Below are 11,481 nucleotides of genomic sequence, written 5' to 3' on the forward strand. Positions count from 1 at the left end.
GTGAGGGCCGATTTAATGTTAAAACCTGTTTAACTATTAAGGCCTGCTTAGCCAGTGCGACTCCATATTACCTGGGTAGCCATATTGTTTTTTACATCTAAATACTTCATTCCAGGAATAAATTGCCCCAGTAGTTACTGGTATCGGTTCTGGGTATCGATTCTGGGAGTAAACACCTTAACAATAGAAGCCACGTACCTTGGGTCTGTGTTTATGCCCTTTAAAACCAGCCAGTGAGATCGGGACGGGATCGCCCTCTTGGGAGGTGGCCCTGACCTGTCAGTCTGGTTTCTGATGCCTGGCATAAAAATAAAGATTTGCCTTACTTTCAATTTGTATCAGTCTTTCTCCTTTGATATCAGACCCCAACATTCTGGGGGCTCACCTGGGATCCAATGGCGAGAACTGAGCCAGCATCAGAATTTCTCGGAAAAGCCTCCAGAGGTAAGATCTCGAGACCCCATCCTTCAAGATCCTGTCTGTCTGTCTGTCTGGTTGTGGAGCTCCAGGGTATATCCCACTGGGGAGAAACTGGATGCAGCATTGCTTCCAAGGGCTGGAGTGGATGCGGGGATGTCCCATCCCTTCCTCTGATAGATTGCCAGGGGGTTCGAGTCCCCTTAGGTGGTCAGGGGGCCTGCCAGGGGGGTTGAGTCCCATAGGCGGTCAGGGGACTGAGGAAATCCCCATCAGTGGCAGGTTGTGATTTTGAGTTGGGATTATATCTTGCACAACCTTAGACTTGATATCTGGTTGAGGGAGGGCCACTGGGTCTGCAGTTGTCTGTGTCCTTTCTTTTTGTTGTCTGCTGTGTTGTTTGCTGTGTTTGAAGCAATGGGGCCAGCAGGGAGTAAGGGACCTCTGACACCCCTGAGTCTTATTCTCCAGAATTTCAACGATTTTCAAGGTAAAGCCACCCAGTGGGGTGACAAGGTTTATCCAGGAAAACTAAAAACACTCAGCCAGCTGGAGTGGCCCACTATCTCCACAGGGTGGCTGCCAGAAGGAACGATTGCCTTGGCCCAAATCTACTCTACCCAGAATAAGGTCTTTGATTTCCATCGAGATCAAATACCATACATCGCGGCTGGGCGATACCTAGTGGAAGAGCCACCATCGTGGCTCAAGTCTCACCTTCTCCCTACTAACAGCCATTTCTCTCCCTCTAAAGCAGGTCAGATTACCAAAACCAGAACAGAAAGATGAGGGGGAACCAAGGAAGACCATCCTCCCTCCGTTGGACATGGAGAACATAGATTCTCCCCATCCTTATCTGTCCCCTAAACCTGACTCCCAGTCCTGAGACACACTTACCAGTCCACCTCATACATGGTTGGGATCCACCTATGGGACCACTGAGCAGAAGGACTGCCCTGGTCCTTCCCCTTCCCTCTACCCCCGCTGCCACCCCGTACCCCTCTGGCTCCATCGGCACCTATGCTGCCTATCCATGAGGAGGTCCCTCCACTGGATGGGAGAAGGTGCCCCCACCTAACCTATATCCCTTTCTCTGCTTCTGATATTTATAACTGGAAGGTCCAATGCAAATCATTTTCTGTCCACCCTCAGTATTTAATTAGTCTCTTGGAAAATGTCTTTCTTACCCACCAGTCTACCTGGGTGGATATTCAGCAACACCTTATGGCTCTCTTTAATGTGGAAGAGAGGGATCGCATTATGTGAGAGACCCATAAGGTGGTAAGTGAGAGACTTGGCAGGGACCTCAATCCCTGGCAAATGGAGGACTACTGCCCAAAGGAACCCCCCGACTGGAGCCCAAACACTGGTAAAAGTAGGGAGAGCCTATGTTTCTACCACCAGGCTCTGCTGGGAGGCCTCCATGTGGCTGCAAGGAGACCCATAAATTTATCTAAAATTAGTGCAGTAACTCAAGGTATGGATGAGTCTCCGGGGGCCTTTCTAGAAAGGCTTATTGAAGTCTATAAAATGTATAGCCTGATCGACCCTGAGGCGCCTGCAAATCAGAGGGCAGTTAATCTTGCCTTTGCCGGTCAGTCAGCCCCAGATATAAGGAAGAAACTTCAGAAAATTGAAGGATTTGAAGGGAAGAATCTGACTTAGTTAGTGGGAAGAGCAGGAAAGGTGTTTAACAGCAGGGATACACAAGAAGATGAAAAACAGACTAAAAATTAGTTAAAGTTTTGGCATTACGTGAGGCGGGAAGGAGACAGGGGGAAAAGGTCAGTGGAAAAGAAAAAGGTAGGTAGGAGATGGTCAACAGAAAGAAAAGCCTAAACACAGATAAAGCAGGTGGGAAGGCTTAGATTCAGATCAGTGTGCTTACTGCAAGGAAAAAGGACACTGGGCCAGAGAGTGCCCTAAGAAGAAAATGGCAATGCTGGCCACCAAAGACTGAAGGGGCCATGGTTTGGAGCCCCTCCCCAAACCTCAGGTTAAAATTGAGGTGAGGGGAAATCAATTGATTTTTGGTGGACACAGGAGCCCAATTTTCATCATTACTAAAGCCTAAGGGAAAATTATCTGGAGTGGAATTCTGGGTCAAAGAGGCAAATGGCACAGAAAGACAGAAACGGAAAACAGAGAGGACTTTAAATTTGGCCTCGGGAGTAGTCAAACACTAATTCTTAGTCCTCTCTAAAGCCCGCTATGACCTGATGGGAAGACATCTCCCCCACAAACTATGATCTGTCATTCAGTTCTCAGGAGACATGACTGTGACTTTGGGACAACCCACTGTGCAGATGCTTGTGGCAGCAGTAGATGAAAATCTCCTTTACGAGCCAGTCTCAGAACCAGAGGAGAAAAGGGACGGAATCCTTCTCCAAACCCTGCAGGTTGAGTTTCCTGAAGTCTGGCAGAAGGGAGGCCTCCTGGCCTGGCCAAGGGACAGTCTCCAGTAGTGGTACAGTTAAAATCGATAGCTAAGGCTCTTTACATCCAGCAGTACTCCCTCCCTTGGGAAGCAAAGGAAGGGATCAGAAAACACATTAGCTGCCTCCGAGGAGATGGAATCCTAGTTTCTTACAAGTCTCCATGGAACACATCTTTGCTGTCCATCAATGAGGCCGAAACTGGGGAGTACCAACCCATTCAGGACTTGTGGGGAGTTAAAAAATGGGTTGAAGATATCTACCCAATGGTGCCCAGCCCCTATACCCTACTCTCCCTCCTAGGCCCCAAAAGAACTGTGTATACCATCTTAGATCTCAAGGATGCATTTTTCTGCGTACCTTTGGCAAGGAAGTCTCAAACCTTCTTTGCTTTTGAGTGATCTGACCCACAGGAAGGGCTCCAGGGCCAGCTCACCTGGACAAGACTTCCCAAGGATTCAAGAATTCACCCACCGTCTTCGATGAGGCCCTACACGAGGATTTGCGTGAGTACAGGATCACCAACCTGGGAGTCACTCTGTTACAGTATGTTGATGACTTGCTAATAGCCACTGAGGACTATGAGTCATGCTTATGGGGGATGAAAGCTCTCTTACAGACTCTGCAGGAAAAAGGTATCAGGTGTCAGCAAGGAAAGCACAGGTTTGTCAGAGCCATACTACTTATTTAAGCTTTGATCTCCACGAGGGAGTCTGTTCACTGTCTGAGTCCAGGAAACAGGTGATCACCCGACACCCTCTCCCCACCACGTCCCGACAAGTGAGGGCGTTTCTTGGGACGGTGGGCTACTGCAGACTGTGGACACCGCAGTTTGTGGAAATTGCCTGACCCCTCTACAAACTGATTATGGGAGGACTCACTATGGTAGAGTGGACAGCTGAGGCAGAAGGAGCATTTTGAAAATTACAAACAGCCTTACTGAGTGTCCCAGCATTGGCCATCCCAGATGTTACCAAACCCTTCCATTTGTATGTGGATGAAAAGGCAGGGGTGGCCAAACATGTTTTGACTCGGACTCTGGGGCCTTGGCAAAGGTCAGTAACCTATCTTAGCACAAAACTAGATTCAGTAGTGGTTGGGTTCCCCCCTTGCCTCTGCATAATTACTGCCATGGCCCTCCTGGTCAAGCATGCAAGTAAATTGACTTTGGGTCAAAATCTCATCTTGACCACTACTCACGTTATCGAAGGGCTCCTCCAGACCCCACCAGACTGGTGGATGACAAACACCCAAGTGACAGGGTATCAAGCCTTCTTCCTCAACAAACCAAAAGTGACTTTCTGGCCCCTGGCAGTGCTAAATCCCACCACGTTGCTGCCAGAAAAGCTAGCTGACCACCCACATGACTGTGGGGAGGTCCTAACCCAGATCACAGTAATAAGGTCTGACCTCAGAGACATTCCCCTCCCGGATGCAGAGATGACTCTGTTCACAGACAGGAGTGGCTACATGGCCAATGGAAAGAGGTATGTGGGGGCTGTGGTGGTTTCTCCTGAACAAGACCTCTGGAAGGTGGCCCTGCCACATGGAACCTCGGCACAAAAAGGGAGCTGACTGCACTCACCAAGGCACTGCAGATGGCCAAGGGTAAGACTGTCAACGTCTATATGGACAGCAGGTATGCCTTTGCTACTCTCCATATACATGGGGCTATTTATAAAAAAGGGGGGGTATTAACAGTAGAAAGAAAAGAAATTAAAAACAGAAAAGAAATATTGGCTCTCCTCCAGGCTATTTGGGACCCAAAAGAGGTGGCCTTTTTGCATTGCCCAGGGCACCAAAAGGGGACTGATCTGATTTCAAAAGGAAACCAATTAGCAGATCGAGCCTCAAAGCAAGCAGCCCGGGAAATGGTGCAAGAACTGGTTACACTCTCAGCTCCAGCCCTAGCAGAAAAACCAGATTATCCAGAGGAAAATTTGAAATATTTACAAAAATGGGCTAAATTAGACTATGAAGGCATTTGGGCTAAGACTAGGACAGCAAAGTTAATTCTTCTTTGAAGACTAGGAAAAAAATTAGTAAGCCAAATACATCAGAGCACTCATTTAGGAACACACAAGCTTAAGGAGCTCGTGGGTAAGCAGTTCCAGGTTTCTAAATTAGGACATATGGCTCAGGATGTGGTTGATAAATGTGTTCAATGTAAGGTGGTAAATGCGGGAGGAGCTAGGATGGGAAGAGGAAAAAGAGAAAGAGGTAGGGAACCAGGAATTTATTGGGAAGTAGATTTTACAGAGATGAAACAGGGAAAATATGGACAAAAGTGTATATTAGTTTTTGTGGATATTTTTCAGGCTGGGTAGAAGCTTTTTCCGGCAAACATGAGACGGTAGGAATGGTAGCCAAAACGATACTAGAAGAAATAATTCCTAGGTTTGGGTTGCCTCTCTTGATTGGGTCAGACAACAGCCCTGCATTTGTGAATTCAGTCTCACAGGCATTGGCCAAGGCCATGGGCACTAATTGGAAGCTACACTGTGCCTACCAGCCCCAGAGCTCTGGAAAAATAGAGAGAATGAACCAGACTCTTAAAGAGACCTTGACAAAGTTAATTCTGGAGACTGGCAGTGGATCGGTGGATCTTCTTCCCTTTGCCCTCCTTAGGGCACAACGTACACCCTACTTAAACAAGGTGACCCCATTTGAAATAATGTTTGGGTGACCCGTTCCACTCTGCCCTTGGCTACAAGAGGTTTCCCTAGCAGAAATGACTGATCAGTCTGTACTACAGTCACTGCAGTCTCTACAGTCTGTCTTATAAAGAGCCCATGTAGGGATCCGAGCTGCCTACACTGAGATGGAGACGGAGGTAGAACCGCATCCTTACCAACCCAGAGACTTGGATTGGATAGGCTGCCACTGAGTTGAAAACTTGGAGTCCTGCTGAAGGGGACCATTCATGGTCATCCTGACCACCCCCACGGCAGTAAAAGTAGAAGGACTTGGATTCACGCGTGTCACGTCAAAGAAGCCAAAAGCAAGGACACCACCCAGAAATGGGAGCCACTGCTAGTGGATCCCACCAGCCATGGACTAAAACTAGGACTCAAAAGGGTTTCATGACTTGGTCACTTTTAACCCTGTTCCTACTCAGCAGCAGCCAGGGGACACCTCATCTGCCTAAAACAGCCCAATGGAAAATCAGACAGACAGTGGTTGGAACAACACTCAAGGTCAACAACACCTCAGGTCAGCCTGTTTTCACCCTTAATCTCTGTGAGTTGATGTCGGAGATAAATGTAAAATTGCTCAGGGGTAGCACCCCCTTTGGGATGGGTGACTGGTACCCAGTTCAGGGATGTGGGAACCAGTCATACGAGTTTCACTTGCAAAGTTACCAATTTTATGCCTGTCCTGCTAGTAGGGAACCTAATTGCCAAGGGGTAGGGGAATTCCACTGTGCAGCCTGGGGATATGAAACAATAGCCCCCTGGACACACTATGACATGTATATTGACCTCATCCAAGTTAGACCACCATTCAACCGGGAAAATTGCCAGGTCGGAAAATGCAACCCCATAGAAGTTATGGCAGTCGGGGTCATCAGGAAGCGTTAATTGGGAGGCAGGAAAAACTTGGGTTTTAAGATTGTATGTATGGGGAAAAGATCCAGGTACAGCCTTCACTATCCAAAAAACAAAAATTAGGGAGCCACTCTGGCCGATAGGGCCAAACCCAGTTTTAAATCCTCCCAATCCACCAAAACCAACCAGACCACCCACACCACAACCCCAAAAGAGACTGTCATGGAAAATAAAAAAGAGAGTGTTGACAGTGACAACAGTGCTGCCAAAGTTTTACTCCTACTAGTAGATTCAATGTTCAGCTTTTTAAAAGCCTCAGACCCTAATATTACTCGAGACTGCTTGCTATGCTTAAACCATCAGTCCCCATATTATATTGGAATAGAGACCAATCTTACTGTAGGAACTCAGAAGGGACAGATTAAAAATGAAAGTTCTTATTACTCTTGCGAGTGAGGAAGGGTACCCGGACTAACCTTAGGGGATATAGAGGGAAAGAAACTTTGCCTTTTGACACAAAAAGGAAAACAAGCTTCCCCATATAGAGATCTATGTGAGACCATAATAGTCCCTACCATCTTCACTAACTTCCTTAAGGCCCACACTGGAGCCTAGTTTGCTTGCAGTTCAGGACTCAGGCCATGCCTTAATCTCACTTTGTTCCAAAACTCGTCCTGGAAAGAACTCTGTATAACTTCCCACATTCTCCCCCAGGTGGATTATTATGGAGGACCTGAGGGATTCCAACATCTTACTGCAGGGATAAAATGAACAAAGCTTGGGGTTCCCATCCTAATCCCAGCACTAGTTGTGGCAGGGATATGAGGGTCCACAGCAGTAGGGACCGCAGCTTTAATAAAGGAAGAAATAGATTTTGAGGCTCTTGGGTCCCAAGTAGATGCTGACCTACGTTATATGCATGAACTAACTGATTCTTTGAGCTCATTAGCTGAAGTAGTACTGCAAAATAAAAGAGGGCTTGACATACTATTGCTAGAAAAAGAGGCACTCTGTGTAGTCCTGGGAGAAGAATGCTGTTCTGGGTAAATTATACTGGAGTCATCAAAAACAGTCTGACAGCCATTAAAAAGAGACTAGATGAACGTGAGCAACAACGCAAGAACTCACAGGGATGGTTTGAAAATTTGTTCAACTGGTCTCCATGAATGATTTCCCTAATAGCAGCAAATGCAGGCCACCTGGCTTTACTATTACTAATGCTGCTTTTTGGCCCCTGCATTATAAACACCCTAATGTCACTTGTACAAGGAGAATTGTACTGACTGAAGAGTCAAGGAATTGACTAATCTACAAAAAAAAAAAAAAAAAAAAAAAAAAAAAAAAAAAAAAAAAAAAAAAGGAGGAGGATGTTAGAGCCGCTTTAATGTTAAAACCTGTTTAACAATTAGGGCCTGCTTAGCCAGAACAACTACATATTACCGGGGTTGCCATATTGTTTTTTACATCTAAAGACATCATTCCGGGAATAAATGCCCCAGTAGTTCCTGGTATTGGATCCGGGTATCGATTCCAGGAGTAAATGCCTTAACAATAGAAGCCACATACCTTGGGTCTGTGGTTATGCCCTATAAAACCAGCCTGTGAGATCGGGATGGGGTCACCCTCTTTGGAGGGGGCCCTGACTGGTCAGTCTGATTTCTGATGCCTGGCATAAAAATAAAGCTTTGCCTTACTTTCAATTTGTTTCAGTCTTGCTCCTTTGATATCAGACCCCAACAGGGACATGGGGTTTTCTCCCACTCTGGGATTTTTGAGTAGTTAAACAATAGCTTAGTCTATTCTGGGAAATAGGTCCTGTCATCTTTTATGGCACAGGGGTTCCCCATATGGAGGGATTTGAGAGCAGGGCTCCGGGGATGGATGCCTGAAAATCCAACCTAGGGTTAGGATTAGGTCTTAGTGGCATCACAGGCCTTAGAATTAGTCTGTGGGCCGAGCTACCCATGGGGCTGTGTTGAAATTGGGGCTTAGGCTAAGGGTCACAATGGGTGTCTGTGTCCCCAGAGGCCAGCATGAATGGGTGGGGCCTCAGGAGCAATGCAGTTTTCGCCCAACTCTAAGGGATTTCCATAACTCCAGAAGGCTTCTGGGGGAAAGAGACATTCTGCTTTGTGGCTCAGTTGTTATCTTTGTGGAGGGATTTGAAAGAAGGGCTCTGGGGATTGATGCCTGAAAAGGCAACCTATAGTTATGTTTGTAACTATACATTCATTACGTTTGTAACCTATAGTACTGGCCTAGGGAAATGGCCAGTCTTATCTGCTGACTCTGACACCATCCACGTGGGTGTCTTACTGGAGGTAGGGGCTCAGGTTGAGGGACAAAATGTGTTTTAGTGTCCAGGGCCATCTTCCGTAAAGGAGGGTGGCTTTGGGGTTTCATGCAGCTTTCTCCTAATCCATGGGTTGCGTGCAGTTCCACAGAGCAGGTTTTCCTTCAGGAGGGCAGCATAAGTCCTGCGTTGTGACTTCAGTGTACCCTATCTGGAGAGCTTGTGCCCCAGGACCTCTGGTTGGAGGCCTGAGAACCAAGCTAGGGCTAGGGTTAGGGCCTACATCATGGCAGGCTCAATGTTCGGTCCCTGAGGCAAAATCCAGGAAATCTGAGGTTAAGCCAGGTGTCAGGATGTCGATCAGGCTGGAGTTTGTGTCAATGAGATCTGCTGGATGTAGGTTTAGCCTCATGGGGGCAAGGAGTTTTCTCCCGCATGGGGGTTTTTGTGCAGTTCCAAATAGCTTGATCTCTTCTGCAGGGAAGGTCCTGTGTTGTTTTATGAATCAGGTTTCCCCCATAGGGAGGGATTTGAGAGCAGGGTTTGGGGTATGGATGCCTGAAAACCCAGCCTAGGTTTTGGATTTGGTCCTAGTGGCATGGCAGGCCTTATTTCCTGGCTCTGAGGTGGGCTACCCATGCAGTCTTGTTCAAAATGGGGCTCAGGCTAAGGGTCACAATTGGTGTTTGTGTACAGGATGGCCTGCAAAAGTGGGCGTGGCCTCGGGGCAATGCAGTTTTCTGCCATCTCTGAGGGTTTTCCATAGCTCCAAAAACCAAGGTTTCCTTCTGAGGGGCAAGAGGAGTTCTGCTTTGTGGCTACAGGGTCTGTAATGTGGAGAGATTTGAGGGAAGGGCTCTGGGTATGGATGCCTGATAACCCAGCATAGGTTTAGCATAAGGCACAAGGGACATGGCAGGTCTGATTTCCTAGCCCTGGGGCCAGCTCTTTCAGTGGCTGCTTGGGTCCCAGGACTGAGGTGTGTCAGACCGTACATAGCGTTAGCATCCAGGGTGGCATACGAACCTTGGTGGCGTTGGGGGCAGTGCAAGTTTCCCCTAATCTAGGGGTTTTGTGCAGCTTCATAGGGGACGGTTTTAATCTAGAGGGCAGGGAGAGTTCTGGTGTGACTACTGAGTCCCCAGTCTAGAGGACTTGTGTCTCAGGACTCTGGGGATGGAAGTCTGAACCCCAAACTAGGTTTTTGGTTTGTGGCTAGGGCATGGATACCTGAACTGCAGATGCTTAGGCGAGGTCCTGGATTCTGAAGTTAGGGCGAGTGTCAGGCATGCACTCGGACTATAATTTGTGTCCGTCATATGTGTGGATGACCTCCTGGGGCCATGGAGTTTTCTCTTGTTCTGGGGGTCTTCTGGAGCACCAAATAATATGGTTTCATTGTGGGGGACAGGTGGAGTCCTGTGTATGGCTCTAGGGTCCACCATATGGAGGGATTCAAGAGCTGGGCCCTGGGTATGTATGCCTGAAAACTCAACCTAGGCTTCGTGGTGGGGCCTAGGGACATGAGAAGTCAGAAGTATTCCCACTGGTGCCAGCTACTTGGTGGCTGAAAGGAGCTCAGTGCTCCAGTTGAGGGCAGAATGTGTATTATTGCTGAAGGTCGGCTTCCATCAATGGGGTGACTTTGGGGTTTTGTACAGCTTTCTCCTAATAGGGGGGTTGCATGCAGCTCAATAAGGCACATTTTCCTTCAGGAGGGAAGGCACAGTCTTGTGGTGTGGCTCAGGGTTCCCTATCTGGAGGGCTTGTGGACCAGGACTTTGAGGATGGAAGTCTGAGAACCCAAGCTAGGGTTAGGGCTAGGACCTAGGGCATGGCATCCCCAAGCTACAGATGCTGTGGCGAGTTCCCCTGGGATCTGAGGTGAAGGCGAGTATCAGAATGTGGCACAGGCTGGAGTTTGTATCCATGAGTTCCACCCAACACATAGGGGGCCTCCTGGTGTGATGGAATTTCCTCCCACTCGGGATTTTGCAGTTCCAAATACCTGGTTTATTCTGGGCTGTGGGTGGTGTCCTGTTTTATGGCTCTGGGGTCCCCCATATCGAGGGATTGGAGAGCAGCAGATCGGGTATTGATACCTGAAATCCGAGCTGAAGGATAGGATTAGGTCCTAGGGACATGGCAGGTCTTATCTTTTGGCCTGTTGTAAACTGTCCCAGTGGCTGGTTGTAGATCGGGACACAGGTTGTGTCAAACTGTGTATTAGTGTCCAGGGTGGTGTATGAAAGTAGGGTGGCATCAGGGGCAATGCACGTTTGCCCTGATCTACAGGTTTTGTGCAGCTCCATAGGGCACAGTTTCCTTTTGGAGGGCAGGAGACGCCCGTGGGGTGACTCCGGAGTCCCCAGTCCGGAGGGCCTGCATTCCAGGATTCAAGGGATAGAATTCAGACAACCCAAGTTCAGTTTATGGTTAGGCGTTAGGGCATGGATCCCCTATTTGAAGATGCTGAGCAGAGCTCCCCAGATTCTGAAGTTAGGTCAAGTGGCAGACATTCACTCAAACCAGACTAGAATTTCTGTCCACTAGGGCTGCAGAATGAGTGGGTGGCCTTCTCGGCATCATGGACATATCTCCTGCTAGGGATTTGCACAGCTCTAAATAGTATGATTTAATTCTCGGTGAGAGGTGGAATCCTGTTGTAACTCGTGTGGAGGGATTTGAGAACAGGACTCTGGTATGGATGCCTAACAACCCAACCTAGTTTTAGCATTAGCGAAAAGGGGCATGGCAGGACGATCTGCTGATTCTGGGGCCAGCTATG

This window comes from Lutra lutra, chromosome 5, assembly GCF_902655055.1.
Source record: "Lutra lutra chromosome 5, mLutLut1.2, whole genome shotgun sequence".
Classification (NCBI taxonomy): Eukaryota; Metazoa; Chordata; class Mammalia; order Carnivora; family Mustelidae; genus Lutra; species Lutra lutra.